The sequence below is a fragment of the Linepithema humile genome, chromosome 6 (assembly GCF_040581485.1).
Source record: "Linepithema humile isolate Giens D197 chromosome 6, Lhum_UNIL_v1.0, whole genome shotgun sequence".
Lineage (NCBI taxonomy): Eukaryota > Metazoa > Arthropoda > Insecta > Hymenoptera > Formicidae > Linepithema > Linepithema humile.
This window is the reverse complement of record NC_090133.1, coordinates 14,910,284-14,929,918: the sequence shown is the minus strand read 5'-3', so window position 1 is coordinate 14,929,918 and position 19,635 is coordinate 14,910,284. Positions and strand designations below refer to the sequence as shown.

The following is a 19,635-nucleotide window of genomic DNA, read 5'->3' as shown; positions in this document are numbered from 1 at the left end:
TTCAAATTATTAGTCTATATACAGACAATGTAATGTACATCGATTTCACATTTTGATTCTCTGTTGTGAGATCTATGTACTTAATTTTTGTATACTGTAAATATCTGAATTGTAAGATCAGTGTACACTATAGTGTCTCTATAGATTAATAATTTCAATATGAAATAAATAAATCCTTTCGTACTAACAACCGTTACTATTTTTCAACCCATGATTTTATATTACTTTCTATTTATTTCTGTTTATAAATTCATAAAAAAATAGAAATATTAAGACAAAATCTGTAGTTTTTAATTTTGTCACTGTTCTAAAAATACCATGTAGTAGCAATTCTCAATTATATATAGAACACACAAAATATAGAAAAAAAAATTAAAGCACAGAAAATAGCACCTCGTACCGCAAGCATACTTAATAAATTTTAATAATTAATAATTAAAATAGAAATAACAAATATGAATTTCTAAACAGAAATAAATAGAAAGAATAATATAATCAAATGAGATATTCCTCAACTGATGAAAAATAGTTACTAACCTTTTTCGCCATCCTTTTTTCAATGACATTCGCGAACGAAAAAGAGGCAATATTTGGCTGGAATTTTTTCTTCCCATCTTCTTTCTTCTTTCCTTCTTCTTTCCCTATCTTCTTTCTTTTAACACTTTCACTCGCACTATATACTGGATATTACGCGGTGTCAATAACAATAACAGTATTCTCGCTAAATTTACTGTCAGCTGTAGTGCTCAGTAATGTACGTAACTCTGTGCGGCTTTTGGTTATGCGAATAAAGTATAAGTCATAATCTGTATAAATTTTTGTTACAATATTTTTTATTATTATAAAGTAAGTAATGTTAAGTAATTCTATACGAATAAATTTTTCAAAATATTAGTGGTAACAAAATTTCATAGAAAACTAGACATAAGAATAAAAACATTTTCTATTTTTATATGATATTTAGTTTACACTTTTATTGCTACAATGTGCAAGATAATATAAAAGTATAAAAAATATTCGTATTTTCTTATAGCGCATTTTAGAAATGCATATACTGCTATCATATGCTTTCATTAATGTTTTATTTTATTTTTTTAATTGCATTAATATTTTGAAAAATGTACACGCTGTAAATTATCTATATTTGTTTACTTACTTTAAAATAATAAAATTTCCAAAAAAGTAAAAAAAATATTTATCAGAAAAATAAATACGGTGGAACGAAATGCAATCGCACGTTTATGAAATCCCGTAAGATAAGAAAGTGATGAAAAAGTGATGAAAAAGTGACAAGGAAAGAAAGTGACCTATCCCTACTCAACAGCTGAAGATCGGCAAGAATCACTCTTCTGTTAGCTGTGCGACACGCGACCACAAGACCACGCGTCATTAGAAGCATGGGAAGAATAAGTAAGTATCCTTATTTTAATTTTATGATAACTGGTTAATATATTATTACAGTTTACATATCGTATTACGATGCGTTAACTGTAATAATGTATTAACTGGTTTCATTATTAATATATATAAAAAAATTTATTATTTGCAGGCAAAAGTGAAGGCGCCGTACCGTCCCCCTCCCCCACGGTAAGGACGGGAATGTCGACGAAAGCGGCGACAGTATCGTCGTCGTCCAGCTCGAGAGCGGCGCCGGCACCGTCGTCGTTCAGCTCGAGAGCGGCGACGGCACCGTCGTCGTCCAGCTCGAGAGCGGCGACGGTACCGTCGTCGTTCAGAAGGAGGGTTAAATTGTCACCGCCGCCGCCGCCGCCGCCGCCGCCGCCGCCGCCGCCGCCGCCGCCGCCGCCGCCGCCGCCGCCATCGCCGCCGCCATTGCCGCCGCCACCGCCGCCACCACCGCCGCCACCACCGCCGCGACCAGCATCATTGCCGACGCAGCCGTGGGGACGATTCAGGCAGCAAAAAAACGTAAGTAATAACAAAATAAAATTTATTAAATTAGAAATCGCGTGTGCATGTGTGGTGCGTGTAATGTGCATGGATGTATGATAATTGTAACGACGATGTAGCAAACAAATGAGAGAGAGAGAGAGAGAGAAAGAGAGAGAGGAGAAGAAGAAAAGAATCTAAGTGTGAATGTATTGTGTATGTGTATGTGTGGTGCGTGTATATATTCGCATATTATTGTATAGCGCCTCTCTAATATTATCCTGGAACTAATCTTCTGTTATTTTTTCATCTGTTATACCGATATTGGACGCACACGTATGTAAAAATAGTCGGACAAGAATATTTTTTACATTAGACTTTTCAGCCCAATTTTAATGGTTCCATAACATTCTATTCTGCAGTCCGCAATTCGGGCTGCTCTAATTCAACGTCTTAAAACTGTTAAACTTTTATAAAAAACGAAAATAGATAGCCCTATACAATATGTTATCCTAAGAGCAGAATAGAAATTAATGAATAAAAACAAATTTTGTTATTAATTCTTTTTTTTTTTTCAAATAAAGTCGAGCAGCCCGAATTCTTTTTTTTTGTACACTTTACTCCTGCAAAAAGATTTACAATTCTATGCAACCAATAAAAAGATATTCTTGTTCGAAAAAATATAATGTCCGGCCGGTAACTCCAGCATCCTCTTAATATGTCAATGTGATTCTAGATGTAGTATAGTGAAAATTCTCTTTTTGCAGATTCAAATAGTAAGTCAAGCGTCAAGGATAACTCCAACGAATCAGGTAGTTTTACTTTTTATTTTAACAAACGTTATTTATTTTTCAATTTTATTAATTAGACATGTTATATGTGTAAATAATGAAAATATTTTTTTAATAGTGACAATTGAAGAATATACAGCAGATACAGATACAGATGATCAGAAAAAAAATGAGGAAACATTATATGATACATCATTCAAAGATCGCCGACCGGTTCAAGTGCAGGCAAGCCTGAGCAAAAACAAAGGTATATGTTACTATATGTTACGTCCTGATCAGACTTCACGATTCTTTTCTTTTTATTAAATACCAGACCTAGTAAACACGGGACCAACAAAAAACTCTTAAAGAATATTATAACGCCAGAGCTGTTTTTCTCACGAGACACCATGAGCTCGAACTTTCTCACAGAGAAAAATAGCAAGGGGGATAGATATTTGAAAATACTTTGGTCGGTCAGCGTGCCTATCGTCGTCAGAAAAATCATAAAAGTCAAAACTTGCGGTAACCGGAGTCTTTAGTCGACTCCAGATGCTTAAAGTAAGAAATAAAAACTGGCACCAGCTAGCCATATACTTGGATTCCGCCTACGGGAACCCTAGTAGATAGGATTTTACCGAGTGACGATCGGGCAATGACCACAGTCGCACGCCTAGAAGGTATGACATCTGATACGGTGTACGTGTTCAGTAGGTATGGAAAACCGAGATGCATTAATCGCACTCTCCACGCGACCCCAGGGCCACGCGACAGTCGTAAACTGTCAAATTTATTAGATCAGTGACCCAAGGCCTCGCGAACTCATATACCGATTCTCAACCCTCCAATCCGAAAGCCGAGAATCGGGACAAGCATCTCTATAGACCACCCTTCATTCCGTCGTACGGTCTAAAGACTACACCCACTTAAATCTTAAGACACTGAGATGCACCCCACCTATACTAATTAATACCAACCGGATTACGCCACCTCAAAAACCTACCCCCATCGCATATGGACCCGAAACGACGCTATTCCTTATTCGTTAGGGCCCTTTCCTTTCTACCCCCATTCCAAGTAACTTAATTACCTAAACCTAATCCTATTAGCTAAAAATGACGCCACCCTCCCCCACATTAAAAATCTTCTTACAAGACTAATTTCTATTCGATCCCCGCTTCAAAAACCTAAGATTTTCCAAATGGATCCACCCCAAGGAAAGGGTATAAAAACCCGTGTTTTGGTGGCCCCAAACGTAATTATACACAATTAGTCACTCAGTTCATCAAGCAAGTTTTGCCAAATCCTTCAGACAGTTTTTCGAGTAGTTCGGGCCGCGAAATAAAAAAAGTCGATACTTTGTCGCGACCAAGTAGTGCATCTCAAGTAGAGGGTCCATCACCCTGACGACACCATCCCGCAGCAGGGTGCCCACACGTTTACAAAAGGGTCCGACGCCTACACAACACCATCCCTCAACGGGGCGCCTACTCAAAACCATCGAACATATTCAACCCGATCCGAAACTACCCTGCAACGAGTAAGTCAGTTCATTCTTCTTTATTTTATTATTTCTTGTGTCCTTCCTCCGGAAAAATGAAACACACACACACACACACATACTTGTATAGAATATACAAATAAAATTATTAACACATGCAATAAAGAATTAAGTTTTTGTATTTTAATTATAAATTCAATCAAATTAAAATGTTGTCCTTAGTAAATTAAGCTTTTGTTCCTTTTCATTTAACCACACCCTCCTCGTTCGTCACCCCCTCACACTTTCCCTCTCAAATTGCGCACAAAGGTTCCGTCCCAGGTAATAGGGATTCAATTCCTTGACCCAAAAAGGGAACCACGAGCGGTTGACTTGTTGACGGAGTAAAAACGACTCTTCCAGTGGCTGACCCGTCGCAAGTCCTAAACTTGCCGCTCGGCTCGTGCGGTCAGGCCCGTTTACGTCGATCGCCGAGCCCAACGAAAAAATTCTACATCTATCAGGACGTAACAATATAATATTGTGGTAATGTATGTGGCTATCCGGTGTAGCTATTTATGTCTTTTTTGGCAAATTATTGAAATTGCAGTCAGTTGAGAAATGTATAGTTTTGATACTTTGCTTAAGGGGCCTGGATCACTATTATTTATTTATTTTATATACTTTTCTCTGAAATTAGGCATACATTTTTTTTACTATTAGTACTACATATGCTGCATGAAAAGTATTTTTAAGAAGTATTTTTTTGGTATTAACATTGTGATGTGTATGAAAGAAAATGTGACAAAATTTTAGCTGTTTCGACGATTGGCGCATACATAGGTCTGACCATAAGATTAATTATGACGTGTGACAATTTATTCTCTTTGTAAAGAAAAGAATTATAAAACATCTAGCCATTTTTTTTTTAATTTTGTTTAAAAGTTATAACTAAATATACGTTACAATTTTTTAATAAAATGACAAAATTTAATACAAATTAAAAAAAGAGAAAATAAAAAAACGACGCATAAAAAAAAAAATTAAATTTACCTATAGGGAATGACAGATATATAATTATAGTTAAAATTATTATCTAAAACTATCTAAAACTATTGTTACGTCCTGATCAGACTACACGATTCTTTTCTTTTCATTAAATACCAGACCTAGTAAACGCGGAACCAACAAAAACTCTTAAGAAATATTATAACGCCAGAGCTGTTTTTCTCATGAGACACCAGGAGCTCGAATCTTCTCACAGAGAAAAATAGCATGGATATTTCAAAATATTTTGGCCGCTCAGCGTGCCTATCGTCGCCAGAAAAACCGTAAAAGTCAAAACTTCGCGGTAGCTGGAGTCCTTAACCGACTCCAGACGGTTAGAGTAAGAGATAAAAAGAAAAACTGGCACTAACTAGTCATATTCTTGGATTCCACCTACGGGAACTCTAGCTAGTATATAGGGTTTTACCGAGTAACGATCGGAGAATGACCGCAGTCGCATGCCGAGAAGGCGCGACACCTGATACGGCGCACGTGTTTAGTAGGTCTGGGAAACCGAGATGCATTAGTCGCACTCTCCACGCGACACCAAGGGCACGCGACAGTCGTAAACTGTCAAATTTATTAGATCAGTGACCCAAGGCTTTGCGAACTTATATACCGATTCTTAACCACCCAATCCGAAAGCCGAGAATCGGGGCAAGCACTTCTATAGACCACCCATCATTCCATCGTATGGTCTAAAGACTACGCCCACCCAGATCTTAAGACACTGAGATGCACCCCACCTATACTAATTAACACCAACCGGGTTACGCCACCTCAAAAACCTACCCCCATCATATATGGACCCGAAACGACGCTATTCCTTATTCGTTAGGGCCTCTTTCTTCCTATCTCATTTCAAGTAACCTAATCATCTAAACCCAATCCTATTAGCTAAAAATGACGCCATCCTCCCCCACATTAAAAATTTTCTCGCAAGACTAATTCCTATTCGATCCCCGCTCTAAAAACCTAAGATTTTCCAAAGGGATCTACCCCAAAGAAAAAGTATAAAAACCCGTGTTCTGGTGGCTCCGGACACAATCACACACAGTTTTTCAAGCAGTTTGCGCGGTTATTCCGTTTAGCTCAGTTTCTCGAAACAGTTTTTCGAGTAGTTCGGAGGCGCGAATCAAAGAGTAAAGTCAGTTGATACTTTGTCGCGATCATCTCGTGGTGCATCTCAAGTAGAAGGCCCATCACCCTGACGACACCATCCCGCAGCAGGGTGCCCACGCGTTTACAAAAAAAAGGGGTCCGACGCTCATAGAACACCTTCCCTCAACGGGGCGCCTGCTCAGAATCACCGAACATAGTCAACCCGACCTGAAACTATCCTACAACGAGTAAGTTAGTTCATTTGTTTTTTTTTCTCCTCTCTTTAGTATTCTCTTATTTCTTTTTATGTAATCCGTCCCTATTTCGGTTAAAAATTTTTTTTTGTGTTATTTGTCAGTGAGAACTAAACATTCGCCGCGACTCAACAATCGTTGGAACCGCTCGGATCTCTCGGCATTTGCTCTCTGTTTAGCTATATTTCTCCCGCCATACGTTAGATACGCTGCGAGGGTCACCGTAAGACCCATTAGAATTAGGCGACACACCCCATTTAATAACGCCCGTACAAGCACTCACACGCAAACAGACCAACCTCCTGCATTACCACCGATTCCTCAGGAATTTCCTCAACCACCTCCTCAACCCTTTCCCGTGTTCGACTTTCCTCTACTTCCTTCTCCTAGGTCTATCTCTCCGTCTCTTGAAGAGTTCCTGGAGTACAGACCCCCTTCGCCTGTCCGCTTCTATCCTCCTCCAGTAGAGGCTCAACTGGAGGAATTCCCACGAAACGATCCGGAGTTCGACAACATATCCGTCAACTCCAAAGCCACTACCATCGAATACGTCGCGGCTCCTCCCCATCTTCCAAACCCTGAATTCACAGGGTTTGATTTCCTAAACTTAGTCCTCTCCCCTGAGGAATAACACACACACACACACATACACTTGTAAAGAATACACTAATAGAAATATAAAACACGTGTGAATAAGAGTTAAGTTTTGTATCGTAATTATAAATTTAATCGAATTAAAATGTTGTCTTTAGTAAATTGAACTTTGTTCTTTTTTTTTATTTAATTACACCCTCCTCGTTTGTCACCCCCTCACACCTTCCCTCTCAAATTGCGCACAAAGGTTCCGCCCCGGGTAATAGGGATTCAATTCCTTGACCCAAAAAGGGAACCACGAGCGGTTGACTTGTTGACGGAGTAAAAACGACTCTTTCAGTCGCTGACCTGTCGCAAGTCCTAAACGTGCCGCTCGGCTCGTGCGGTCAGGCCCGTTTACGTCGATCGCCGAGCCCAACGAAAAAATTCTTCATCTATCAGGACGTAACACTATAGTACATTGACAATGGAATATGAAGAAAAACGTACGATTACTGTTAATACTTGATAATTGCTAATATAATTTCAAATTACCAGTGATTCCATTATTAATAAAACCGTAATTCAGGATTGTAATTTTAATTATAATTATCTATGGTCCCTTTTTTCCATTATTAGCACATAATTAATGTTTTCTTTTTCTCTGTGTGCTTTTTTCTCAGACTCATTAATTCAGCCCCGGATAAACTGTTATTAACATTTTGAATATATATATTTTTCCCCTTTCAGTGTCATTTAACAATTTGCCTCAGAAAATTATCCAAAAGGAAATAGCCAAGTGTTCCTGCTGTGGTAAGAATATCTGCTTTTCCTCCAATTTTCTACAGCATTTTTGATACATATAATTATACGCTATTTTGGATTACACGCTATTTACAGAATATTGCCGACAGGAGCATAGGGAACGCTTCTTGAAATTGGAAAAGAAAATGAATTACTTCATTGAAGTGGCTCGGTCGGAAAGTAAAACTCGCAACCTGTCACAAAGACAGACTGAAATAGATGCAATGCCGGACTTCTACCTCGATTCGAAAAATGCAGTAGATGCATTCGAAAGCCAACTAATATCATGTAATGCTGTTTGTGAACAATTTGTGAGTATATCTTAAGTATTTCAGTCGATATGTTAGTCAGCTAAAAATTAAAATTATATATTAACGATTTTATTAATACTTATTTTATTATGTTGTAGAAACACTTTATAATACGAATTGGTGGTACAACTGCAACCAAACACGTGAATAACATTTTGAGTGCCATATTTTCGGATGAGTTGGCACGTGATTATTCATGGACAGGACGGAAAAATACATTTGCCTTCCAAGGGATGAGAATGACAAAAATTCTCATTGGTATATAATTTATCTATACATGTGTTATGCATATATATTCTCATTATTGTGTATATATTTCATTAAAGAATAATATATTATAATTTTACAAAGACGGTTCTAAAAAAATATCCCAATACGACGAAGAATGAGATACAAAAAAAAATTATGGTATGGTTTCATCATGCTGGTAATAGATGGAAAAGAAAACATATCATCCATGTGGGATCCACGGCTGTTAGGTCTCAAGAAAAGAACTGAATCCACATAATGTGCAATTTATTAACTCTCTCTCTCTCTCTCTCTCTCTCTCTCTCTCTCTCTCTCTCTCTCTCTCTCTCTCTCTCTCTCTCTCTCTCTCTCTCTCTCTCTCTCTCTCTCTCTCTCTCTCTCTCTCTCTCTCTCTCTCTCTCTCTCTCTCCCTCTCCCTCTCCCTCTCCCTCTCCCTCTCCCTCTCCCTCTCCCTCTCCCTCTCCCTCTCCCTCTCTCTCTCTCTCTCTCTCTCTCTCTCTCTCTCTCTCTCTCTCTCTCTCTCTCTCTCTCTCTCTCTCTCTCTCTCTCTCTCTCTCTCTCTCTCTCTCTCTCTCTCTCTCTCTCTCTCTCTCTCTCTCTCTCTCTCTCTCTCTCTCTCTCTCTCTCTCTCTCTCTCTCTCTCTCTCTCTCTCTCTCCCTCTCTCTCTCTCTCTCTCTCCCTCTCCCTCCCTCTCTCTCTCTCTCCCTCTCTCTCTCTCTCTCTCTCTCTCTCTCTCTCTCTCTCTCTCTCTCTCTCTCTCTCTCTCTCTCTCTCTCTCTCTCTCTCTCTCTCTCTCTCTCTCTCTCTCTCTCTCTCTCTCTCTCTCTCTCTCTCTCTCTCTCTCTCTCTTCCCCCTCTCTCCCCCCTCCCCCTCTCTCTCTCTCCCCATCTCTCTCTCCCTCCCTCCCTCCCTCCCTCCCTCAATTTCCCCAAATACTTCCATCCCTCTTAATAAATTTCTGAAGGGCATCCGCTTGATACTGAGCTCCACTTTTTTTAATTTTAACAACAAAATTTACAAACAAACTTATGGCACCCCCATGGGCTCTCCTTTATCCCCATTGATTGCTGACTTAGTACTACAGGACCTTGAAGTCAGTGCGTTAGATAGACTACCTTTTAGGTTACCTTTTTATTACCGTTATGTGGACGATATTATTTTAGCTGCACCTAACAATTCCATAAATTTTATCTGTGACGTTTTTAATTCCTACCATGAGAGACTAAAGTTTACTGTGGAAGTTGGTTTGGACAATCGCATTAATTTCCTCGATTTAACTCTGATCGTGAAAAATAACACTATCACATTTGACTGGTTCCAGAAACCTTCTTCTTCAGGTAGACTATTAAATTATCATTCCCACCATCCGATATCGCACAAAAAAGGGACCATTATAAGTTTAACGGACAGGATTTTTTTACTTTCTCATCCTGAATTTCATAACAAGAATTTTACAATGGCAATCAATATCCTACTTAATAACTGTTTTCCTATCAATTTTATTTTTTCGACTATACATAATAGGCTTAAGTTTTTAATTCATAAAAAATCTAGTGACATTAATTTAATTAGTAATTGTTCAAACAATATTTATGATAATAATGACTTCAAGACTTTTTTTACTATTCCTTACATTCCTTCGGTTTACAAAGATTTTAACTCCATAGCCAGAAGCTTCAATTTAAAATTATCATGTTCAAATCCTAACAATCTAACACAATTCATACGGATGGGCAAAGACAGTTTGAATAAATTTTCACATTGTCAGGTTGTATACATGATATCATGTCGAGATTGTGAGAAAACTTACGTGGGTCAGACAAAAAGACAGCTTAATACTAGAATTAAAGAACACAAGAATGACATAAAAAAGAGCTGTTCCCCCTCTGTTATATCCAAACATAAATTGGATTTTTCTCACGATTTTGACTGGGACAATGTGAGAATTCTGGACGGAGAACTTTCTTATGAAAAGAGATTGATATCCGAAATGGTGTTTATTAAAAGACAACGTGCAGGCTTGAACAATCAAAATGACACAGAACGGTTACCGGACTCTTATCTTCCTATTATTAATTTGTTTCCCCCGTTATAATTGTATCGTTTTTCTTTTCATATATTAATTCCTGTCTTCCCCTCCTAGGTACTTATACCCTCCCCTCCATACTTCTTTTTCTTTCCGTCCCCCCTCCTCCACCGCCCTCTCACTAATCTTTCATCGCTTGAATTTTGTCGTTATTCTATCACGTACATTGAGGTTTCAACCATCATATTATATGGTTCTAAGATTTTTCTCCTACCTCGTTCCATCTTGTGTGGATGAGCTTTCTACTATGTTTAACACAAGTATGTAAAAATTGTTTCTTTTTTCTGTTTGCGCTCAATTTGTAACGGGAATTTCTCATTTGGCTCTTTTTTATTACAGTTTAACGTGGTTTAACTACTCTTCGGTTAATTATGTCAATTTACTTCGTTCTTTGTATTTAATTTTTGCGTTGCGTATTGATTGATTTTTGTAATAACATTGATAAAGGCCTGATGACAGGCTGAAACGTTTGTTTTTTAATGTATTGTTCAATGGTTATAAATTAATACACGATAACCTTCGCACGAATATCTGGCTGTTGGCTTTTTACGCTCCTTTCAAATTTATTGATTTTAACAATCATCAGAGCCTGATACATCTATAATTTTTTATTCACTATTCTTATAATAATAATAATTGTTATTATTATTTATAATTATTTGGAAGTTGCCCGGGAACTACTTTGAAGCTCGCTGAGAGCTCTTAAAACATGATTTTTGAGCTTCCTTTGAGCTTAAATAAAGCTTCCAGTGAGCTCTTAAAAGCGGACATAGGAGCTCTCAGAAAGCTCCATGCAAGTTCTTTTGAAGGTTAATTTAAGCTTACAAAAAATTTTATGAGCTCCCCAGGAGTTTCCCGGGAGTTCCTCGTGCTGTGTGGGTATATTATAGATTTTAAATATGTTTTGATGTACATCCACAATCTACATCCACATTATAATATTAATATAATACAATATATAGTTTTTACAAGCTCCGCGCGTTATTATATATATATATCAATAACAAATATACTGCTATCTTTTGTTACGTCCTGTACGGACCTTTCCTTTGCACAAGTTTCTCACGACCAGTCGGGAAAATTCAAAGAAACGTTCCGAGAATATTATTTTAATGATTTAAGATCCTGAATGTACCATAATAATCTTTTAGGCCTTCAATCGAAAATTTGTCGAGATAAGACACGCGACCGCGATAGTAGACTTTGAATTTTCGCCGACAGAAAAGCCGACGGAACGATATACATGTCATTCGAGCAATCCATTTATTAATCTTCAAACAACCTTTTTTATCTTATTTTTATTAACAACCCCTCGGAAGGAATGTCTCCCTTCCAGAACCCAAAATTTCGAGTATAAAAGGAAGACACCCACCCGTGAAAGCAGCAGTTTTTAGTTAGAGAGTCAGCCAGTTAGTAGAGAGAGGCTTTTAGTATTACCCGAACAGTTTGAATATTGGGACTTAGAAACAATTCGCAACATTTTTAAGTGACTGTAAGAGTTTGTAATAAAATAGATTCAGTAAAGTGTCTGTTAAAACTATTCGATCTCTTTTCTCGTGTACAACCTACACCCTACCTAACACCCAACCACCCAGTTATCTTTCTGAATCAGCACTCAGAACTATTTGCTCCGGTGCGGACCACCGCACGTTGTACTTGGTTTCTGTATCCCCGCTAATCGTGGTGCGGACTACCGCACGCTTTTAGCCTGGAATTTTCAGATTGACGACATTATCCTTCATGCCCAAATCTAAGACGCGACGTGGGGGAGTAAGATACCGTGCGCGCCAATTACTTCTCCAGTACACGAGACCGATTACGGAAGACAATTCAGAATACATCGGTGTTCAAAGAAATTATTTTGACTACGAGTACGAGGATCTGTGCAACGCCTCCGATCAGTTTTCCCGGCGCGAAGGATATAACGCTCATCGGCCGCGGCCCTTCACTCTCATCCCCCTCAGCTGCAATCAGTCTCCGATCGACCCAGTGCGGATACCACTAACTGACCCCAGGAGGATCAAATACACCTCAAGGCCGACTACACCTGGACTTTAGGATTGGAGATCTAAATACATTTCGAAGACATCCAAGTAGTAAGTCTAATTTTCACAATCATCTCTCTCTCTCTCTCAAACACCTCTTCTTTTGAAAATTGCACGAGGTTCCGCCCTTGGTAAAAGGAGTTAATTCTCTTGACCAGAAAAGGGGACCACGAATGATTGGTTGAGGCCTCTAACAGGGTAATATCGATCTTTACGATCGTTGACCTGTTCTCAGCCAAGGAAAATTGTTCGGCTCGCGCGGTCGCCTCTCCTCATACCGACCAGCGAGCAAACACCACAAATTTATACTTTTATTGTTGCGTCCGTCCGTATACCTGACCCGCCCCTTTCCCTCCAGGTTAGGACGTAACACTTTATATGATTAATTTGATAAGAAATAGAAAAAGATTTTTATAGTATATATTTTTATTTATAATTATTATTTTCCTTATATATATATATATATATATGTCTGCGTTAAAAATATTTGCAATTTCTCATATCGATTATATGTAATACACATCAATTATAACTTATTAATAAAGGTTTATCAATAAAATCGAAAAATATTTATTTTTAATAAAAAATTATATATATTAATTCACAGGCAATAATTAAGAAAGAAAACAATTATTTATAAATTGTTGGATATGTTATTTTATTTATTTATTTTCCTGTTTGTATAAATATAATTATATTGAAAACAACTAATATATTTTTTATTTTATAAAATATATTTTTTGTGTTTGGTACAATTATAGTACACACATAAAAATGAGTAAATAATATAAATTCAACAATTTATAAAAATGATAGTTTAATTTCTTAATTTTTATGGACAAAGCATCCATAATAAATCTATACGATTTCTAATTAATATCTATTAGCTATCCATTAAAGCTCTATGAAATATCTATGGAACATCTATAATTGCTCCATATGATATCTATGAATATATTTAATGGATGTCGAATGGAGGTATGTAATGCGGAACTGTGGATGCTAAGTAGACATCTATAGGAGATTACATAGACATCTAATAGAGGTTTCGAATCTCCATAATGGACATCTAGTGGATATTCATTAGAAGTTTTTGTTCCGTGTGGGGTGTGAAAAGACTTCTTGAGTATTGGGGTGCTATTAAACATTTTTTGATCGAAAGAGTTGTAGATGAAAAAACAATATTTGGAGAACATTTATTAACCATAATGCAAAAGTTAGATATCAAAGCATATTTCTTATTTTTGAAACTGTGGCGGCATACCGCCACATCGCTGCACTGAAGCGGCCTAGTACGCCGCGGCGCCGCTACGCGCCACAGGGCCTCTGCCAAGTTCTGAGCCTTCAGATACACCACCAGGTTGCGCAGGCGGTGTAAGGCTCTCTCGCGATCGAGAATCGATCAACGCTGTATAAAAGAGTGTCGACAAGCTTTTCTTCACTCACTCGCTTCAAGGCGAGCTCTCTACTAGGGCCCTTGAGCTGAGTAATAACTCTGCAGTAGCAGAGCGTAACGAGAGGCTATTTACCTTGCCGTTTTTCTCACAATGCTTAGAAAGGCACGCAAAAGAAAAACAGAGTCCCAGCTTCAGCCGCACACTTCATCTAAGCGGCCCGCTGACTCACCAGCACCGCCGTCGCCCCCACAGACTCTTGCTTGGAAATTAATTCTTTTAGAGTTCTGTGTCCGGCTGACTCGGCCTCCAAAAGATACTCTTGCTGCTGGGGACATTCGCATTCGGAGACCTCTCTCTTCTCGGTTCACAGAACACTCTGTTGCGCCGAGAGCCGAGACGGTCACATCACCAGGCACACCGGAGACTCGATCCGTCGCAATCCAAACCTCGCCGCCTAGGGCGTGCTCGGAGAGCAGTTGCAATATGGAAGACCACTTTCCGAACAGAGTTCCTCCAACACCAGGGAAAGGGTTGCAACGAGCTTCATCAATCGAACCGTTCTTCTTAGGACCCGTTCAGTATACTAAGACGCGGCCGGTAATATCTTACCGAGCCCGTCAATTTTTATTCTAACTTTTCGGCCCTACACATTTGCCGAGAAAGCGCCTTTGGCGCAATAAACGCTCAAACACAATATAGCATAATAACTTGTACATACTTCTCTGACAAAAAAATAAATTATATATTTTCTAATAAATTGGTTCTCACAATTTCTTACCAGTTCGAACACATCCAAAAGGCATTACGCCCATAGAAACATATTTTGTATTTCTTTAATTTATTTAATGCATTCTTTCAAGCAGCGGACACAGGAATCCATTTATTACAATCAAAAGCAGTCTGTAAACACTTTTTAAAATCCGAGTGCTTAAAAAACGTATGCAATAATATCCAATTTTCTGAAAAAAATAATCAAAAATCTTTAAGCGAAATAAATTTAGGATTAGAATGTGAAGAATACCTAGATAAATTGACAAAAAACGGACATGCAGACCTAGTTGCGAATGTCCGAGAAAATTGTTTGCAATTTTACGTAACAGCTGCCGAAGAAATTAGTAAAAGATGTGACGTGACCTTTTTGAGGTCCGTCACAAGGGCGAGAAAGCCCGATCGAGGAGGGAAATTTGAGGTCGGAAACCCCACCGCGGGGGGCGACGACCTCTCCCTCTTAATTCTCTTTTTGAGATTGTAGATTTTGTGTTGTAACGAATTATGCGAGTCGTGGTGAGTGGCCAAACTCCCATATTGTGATTAAAGGGGAGCAGCCTTCGTGGGACCTGCAAGGGACTCAGCAGACAGGACGACGGAGGCTCGGACGGCGTGTAGATAGGTCCGGAACAAGGTCAAGTAAAATATCCTTGAATAAACAATTAGATTCCAGACAAAGTCGCTACCGTAGATACAATTGCAGATTTGGAGCATATCGAGGCCGGTGGACGCACCGAGAGAGATGACGCCCGAAAGGGAAGCGCGCTCTCACACGCCGAAGACCCGGAGTGGAGTACCCGAAAAAGGAGCTGTCGTAACGAGCCAAAGCAGAATCAGGTCGGAACCTGATCAGTTCCCGGCCGATTCAGAGAAGGTTCGGATCCGTAAACGGAAAAGGCCGCGAGGGGCGTTAACGGCAGCTGCCCTAAGAGAGAGACTGGGGTCACCTCGGAGAAGCGTCACCGAGGGCCGAAGTATCGAGGAGCGACGCGAGCATCGGGATCTAGTAAACATCGAAGGATCAAGAATCGCTAATCGATAGCGAGGATCTACATGCGCAGGACGATGCGCGGAATGTCACCGCTGTCCAGCGAGCCTCGCTGTCGTCATTGTTCGGCGAGTCGGCAACCTGAGAGGAACCTCAAGGACCACAACGGGCGTACCGACGTTTTGTAAGGCCCCCACTTCGACTTCGCGGTAAGAGCGGTATCAGTAGGCGGCCCGAGCCTCGCGGAAATAAGAACCCGCCTGGTTTTCGTGAAAGAGTATTAAGAGTATCGAAATGTCTCGCGATATTGTGCGAGGTTAGATTTAGGCCGGGCCCCGCTGACTACCGCTTCTATAGAATAAGATTCCACCATGCTATCCCCCTCGGGGCTGCCGAGCCGACAGTCGTCTTGCGTTAAATAATGTCTCTCGTTTATAACTGATAATTTCGCGTCTATTTGTGTATTGCTGTACCAAGTGTTAGAATTTTTGGAATTAGCCTATCGCGTATCTCTCGTCTCGGCCTTCTGTCGAGCGTTTACATTCAGAACCGTAAGAATAATACTGAGATAGAATTTGTATTGTAGGCTAACCGTTATGGAGAAAGATTGAAGTAGAGTTAATTGTAACAACCGTACCGAATGAAAATTACAGAATTTGTACGCCGAATATTATACCGCGTGAGACGGAAGTACGCGGATTTCCGCGAGTTGAACAGTGATATCATAACGTCTCTCACTGAGATAAAATATGTCTCCACTTCGCGGGATTGTTAAGGCGCCTATCACCCGGCGTCAATCTCACTTAATCTAATTTCTAATTACATGTTATTTGTTACTAAATTAATGTGTTGTTAATAATCCCTCTTATTTCAGACTCCTCTCTCCAAATCAGTATTAAGCATCTCTAAAGAACCTCGCCCCTCTGCCATTTGTAGAGTGGGCTAGTCGCGCTTATCGCCATTGCTTATTAACTCAATCTGAATTCTAACGTATTCGTTTGTGCGGCGCGTTAAACCGCGCCTGGCGCCCAACTTTCAATATTGCAGTAACTGTTAACATCCATTAAATAAAGCAACGAGGTTTGACACGCTTACCGGCGGGACTACTTCTGCCCGACGGAAAAGTCGTCGCAAAGATTACCAATTAATGACAAATTTTTGTCAAAATTAAAAGTTTTTGATGCAGATGTCGTTTTATTTGATTTTGACAGAGAAACATCATTCAATGATGTTTCTTTTATCGCTCAAACTCTTGGAGGTTTTGACGAAAACGGTTTAAAGAAAGAATGGCTTATTGTACCTACATCTAAATTTTACAATAACAGAAAAAACAAATTTTAAAAAATTAAATTTTGATGACATGTGGAAACAGATTTTACAAAGTGAAAACTCCAGAAATACTGATAGATATCCCAAACTCAAATCTCTTATGAATGCTGTTAGATCACTTCCAAATTTTAATGCCGACCCAGAAAGAATGTTTTCAATTTTATCAGACTTAAAAACAAAAAAACAAAATAGCCTTTCGTCCGTCTCTGTAAATACCACTTGCGTTTTGAAATTAGCTTTAAAAGCTAGAAAAGAAACAGTTTTAGACATGGAGATTAATGAAAAGCACTTATCTCTCATGTCGACAGACAACTTATATACACATTGTCCTAAGAAACAGAAGTCTTCTTAATCTATATGCTGCAGATGTTAATAATATAGTTAGTCCCTCGACATCCCAATAAACATTAGGACATTCTATGTACGTCCTATGTATATACATATATGTATATTGTATATTCTATCTATATACAGAAAATGTGAAAAGTATATAAAGCGCATATCCTATGTATGTGAAATAATTACCACATGTATGTACATAGGATGTCCATAGTACATACATAAGTATATTCCAAAAATATGCAGTGTACATTTGTGGTATATACATGGGGTATATTCCGAGGATGTGCAGTGCACGTTCGCAGTATGTACATAGGATATATTCCGAGGATGTGCAATACAAATTCGTGGCATGTACATGAGGTACATTCTATGTATGTACATAGTATATACAGTACGTTTTTTAATAATAAACAATTTTTATTTATTCGGATATTTATCTACCCAATTTTTGAACAATCAGTTTATCTAAATTCCCTGTGTTGGGATTCAGATATTAAACTGATAGAAAAAGTTATTACATCTTCAAATTGAAGACTTCAATATTATTACCCGCCTTTTGCAAGTTTTATGTAGTTTTCATGATTAAAACTTAAATACGAGATAGATAGCGCATAATGCGTCACATAGCGGAAAGCGAACGAACTAATAACTGATTCTATGTATATCCATAAATGTACCTACATCAGCGTATATCGTATGTATGTACGTTACATGTATTATATACACATGGAATGTACACGAGGTATATTCTATGTATGTACAGGCAGCGATCTCGTTCAAATATACATGCTATGTATATTCATAAATGTACCTACATCAGCGTATATCGTATATATGTATGTTACATGCAGGGTTGGGAAGTAACGCGTTACTTGTAACGCTGTTACCGTTACAATTACTTTTTTTCGGTAACTGTAACGATAATGGCGTTACAAATTTTTTTTGTAACGAAAAAAGTAACTTTGTTACATTTTTCGGTAACGAGTAACGAATTTAACAGTTATTTTTATCGTTACATTTTTCAAATTTACTCTATATATCTACAAATTTATAAAAAAACTAACAATAAGAAAACTTTTTAACTTATATTTACAGCATCTAAAAATTTTTAAGAAAGCTGGTTTACAACTTATTAAAAATTTTTTTTATTTAAAATATCTTATTATCAAAATTATTACTTTTGTTATATATTATTAAAATTATTACACCTTATATTAATAGCGATATCATTATTAAAATTATGTTGTGGGTCCAAAGAACCACAACCAATTATTAATAATAAAATATATATATATTAATAAAATATAAGAAAATATCTATTGCATATCAGATTAAGATATCTAATATTCAGTTTCCGACTCATGCGAGACACCGGATAAATCGCGCAGCGAAAATTAAAACCTAATTCACTTTTTACGCGACAATGCTGACGAACGATCGAATTTCGTCAGCAAGTTAGATCGTTAAAACTGCAATCAAGTGCAGTTTCACATATATAAAATCGCCGTCGCGAGATCACGACGGCGGGTCTAAAACTATCAGTCACAAGAAACGGACGTATGTCCGTTGGGACCACAAATCTAGAAGAACGCAAATTATAACAATTCGTTAAAAGTGAATAAGAGTAACTTGGGGCTCCGTGATACTACACTAAGGCAAGGATTCCTGACGGAACCTAGATTACATAGAAGTAAGGGAATTTGTAATGAATCAAGAGATCAATAAATATGTGGAAGACTGTTTTTTATTAAAAAAAACGTCAAAGGATTATTCCCGGATTCCCGGCCTAACTCCTTGGCAGATCCCGAACCCGTGCCCTATCACCAAGGGCACAACAAATATCTGGTGGCAGCGGTGGGATCTGCCTCTCCTTCGGGACCAGGAACCCGGAACGTCCAGAGCCTGAAACAAAAAGAAAAAATTTAAGTGAGTGAAAATTAGTCGGCGGACAAGTTTCAATACGGAGATTATTGAAACGAGAAGACCCCGACCAACGCAGCAGTAAGCAGTCGAAAATTGAGTGCAAAATAGTCGGCGGACAAGTTTCAATACGGAGATTATTAAAACGAGAAGACCCCGACCAACGCAACGGTAAGCAGAGTAGCAGCGCAGCAGCAGACTATCCAGAGCCAAGCAGTGCCGAGCGGAGTCAGCGAAATAGGAGCCAGCCGCAGAAAGCAGCCGAGCGACCTACACCTA

At 38.5% G+C, this 19,635-nt stretch overlaps 1 long non-coding RNA gene across 2 annotated transcripts; it reads left to right on the top strand.

The window, feature by feature from the left end:
- The first annotated feature begins 2,851 nt into the window (after positions 1–2,851).
- On the top strand, positions 2,852–8,499 carry LOC137000559 (uncharacterized). 2 transcript variants are annotated; one of them, XR_010890827.1, is made up of 4 exons: positions 2,856–2,928; positions 7,866–7,928; positions 8,016–8,230; positions 8,329–8,499. It is a non-coding gene; the product is annotated as an uncharacterized lncRNA (long non-coding RNA). The 2 variants fall into 2 exon arrangements; XR_010890826.1 differs by having other exon boundaries at positions 2,852–2,928; positions 7,866–8,230.
- The last annotated feature ends 11,136 nt before the right edge of the window (positions 8,500–19,635 follow it).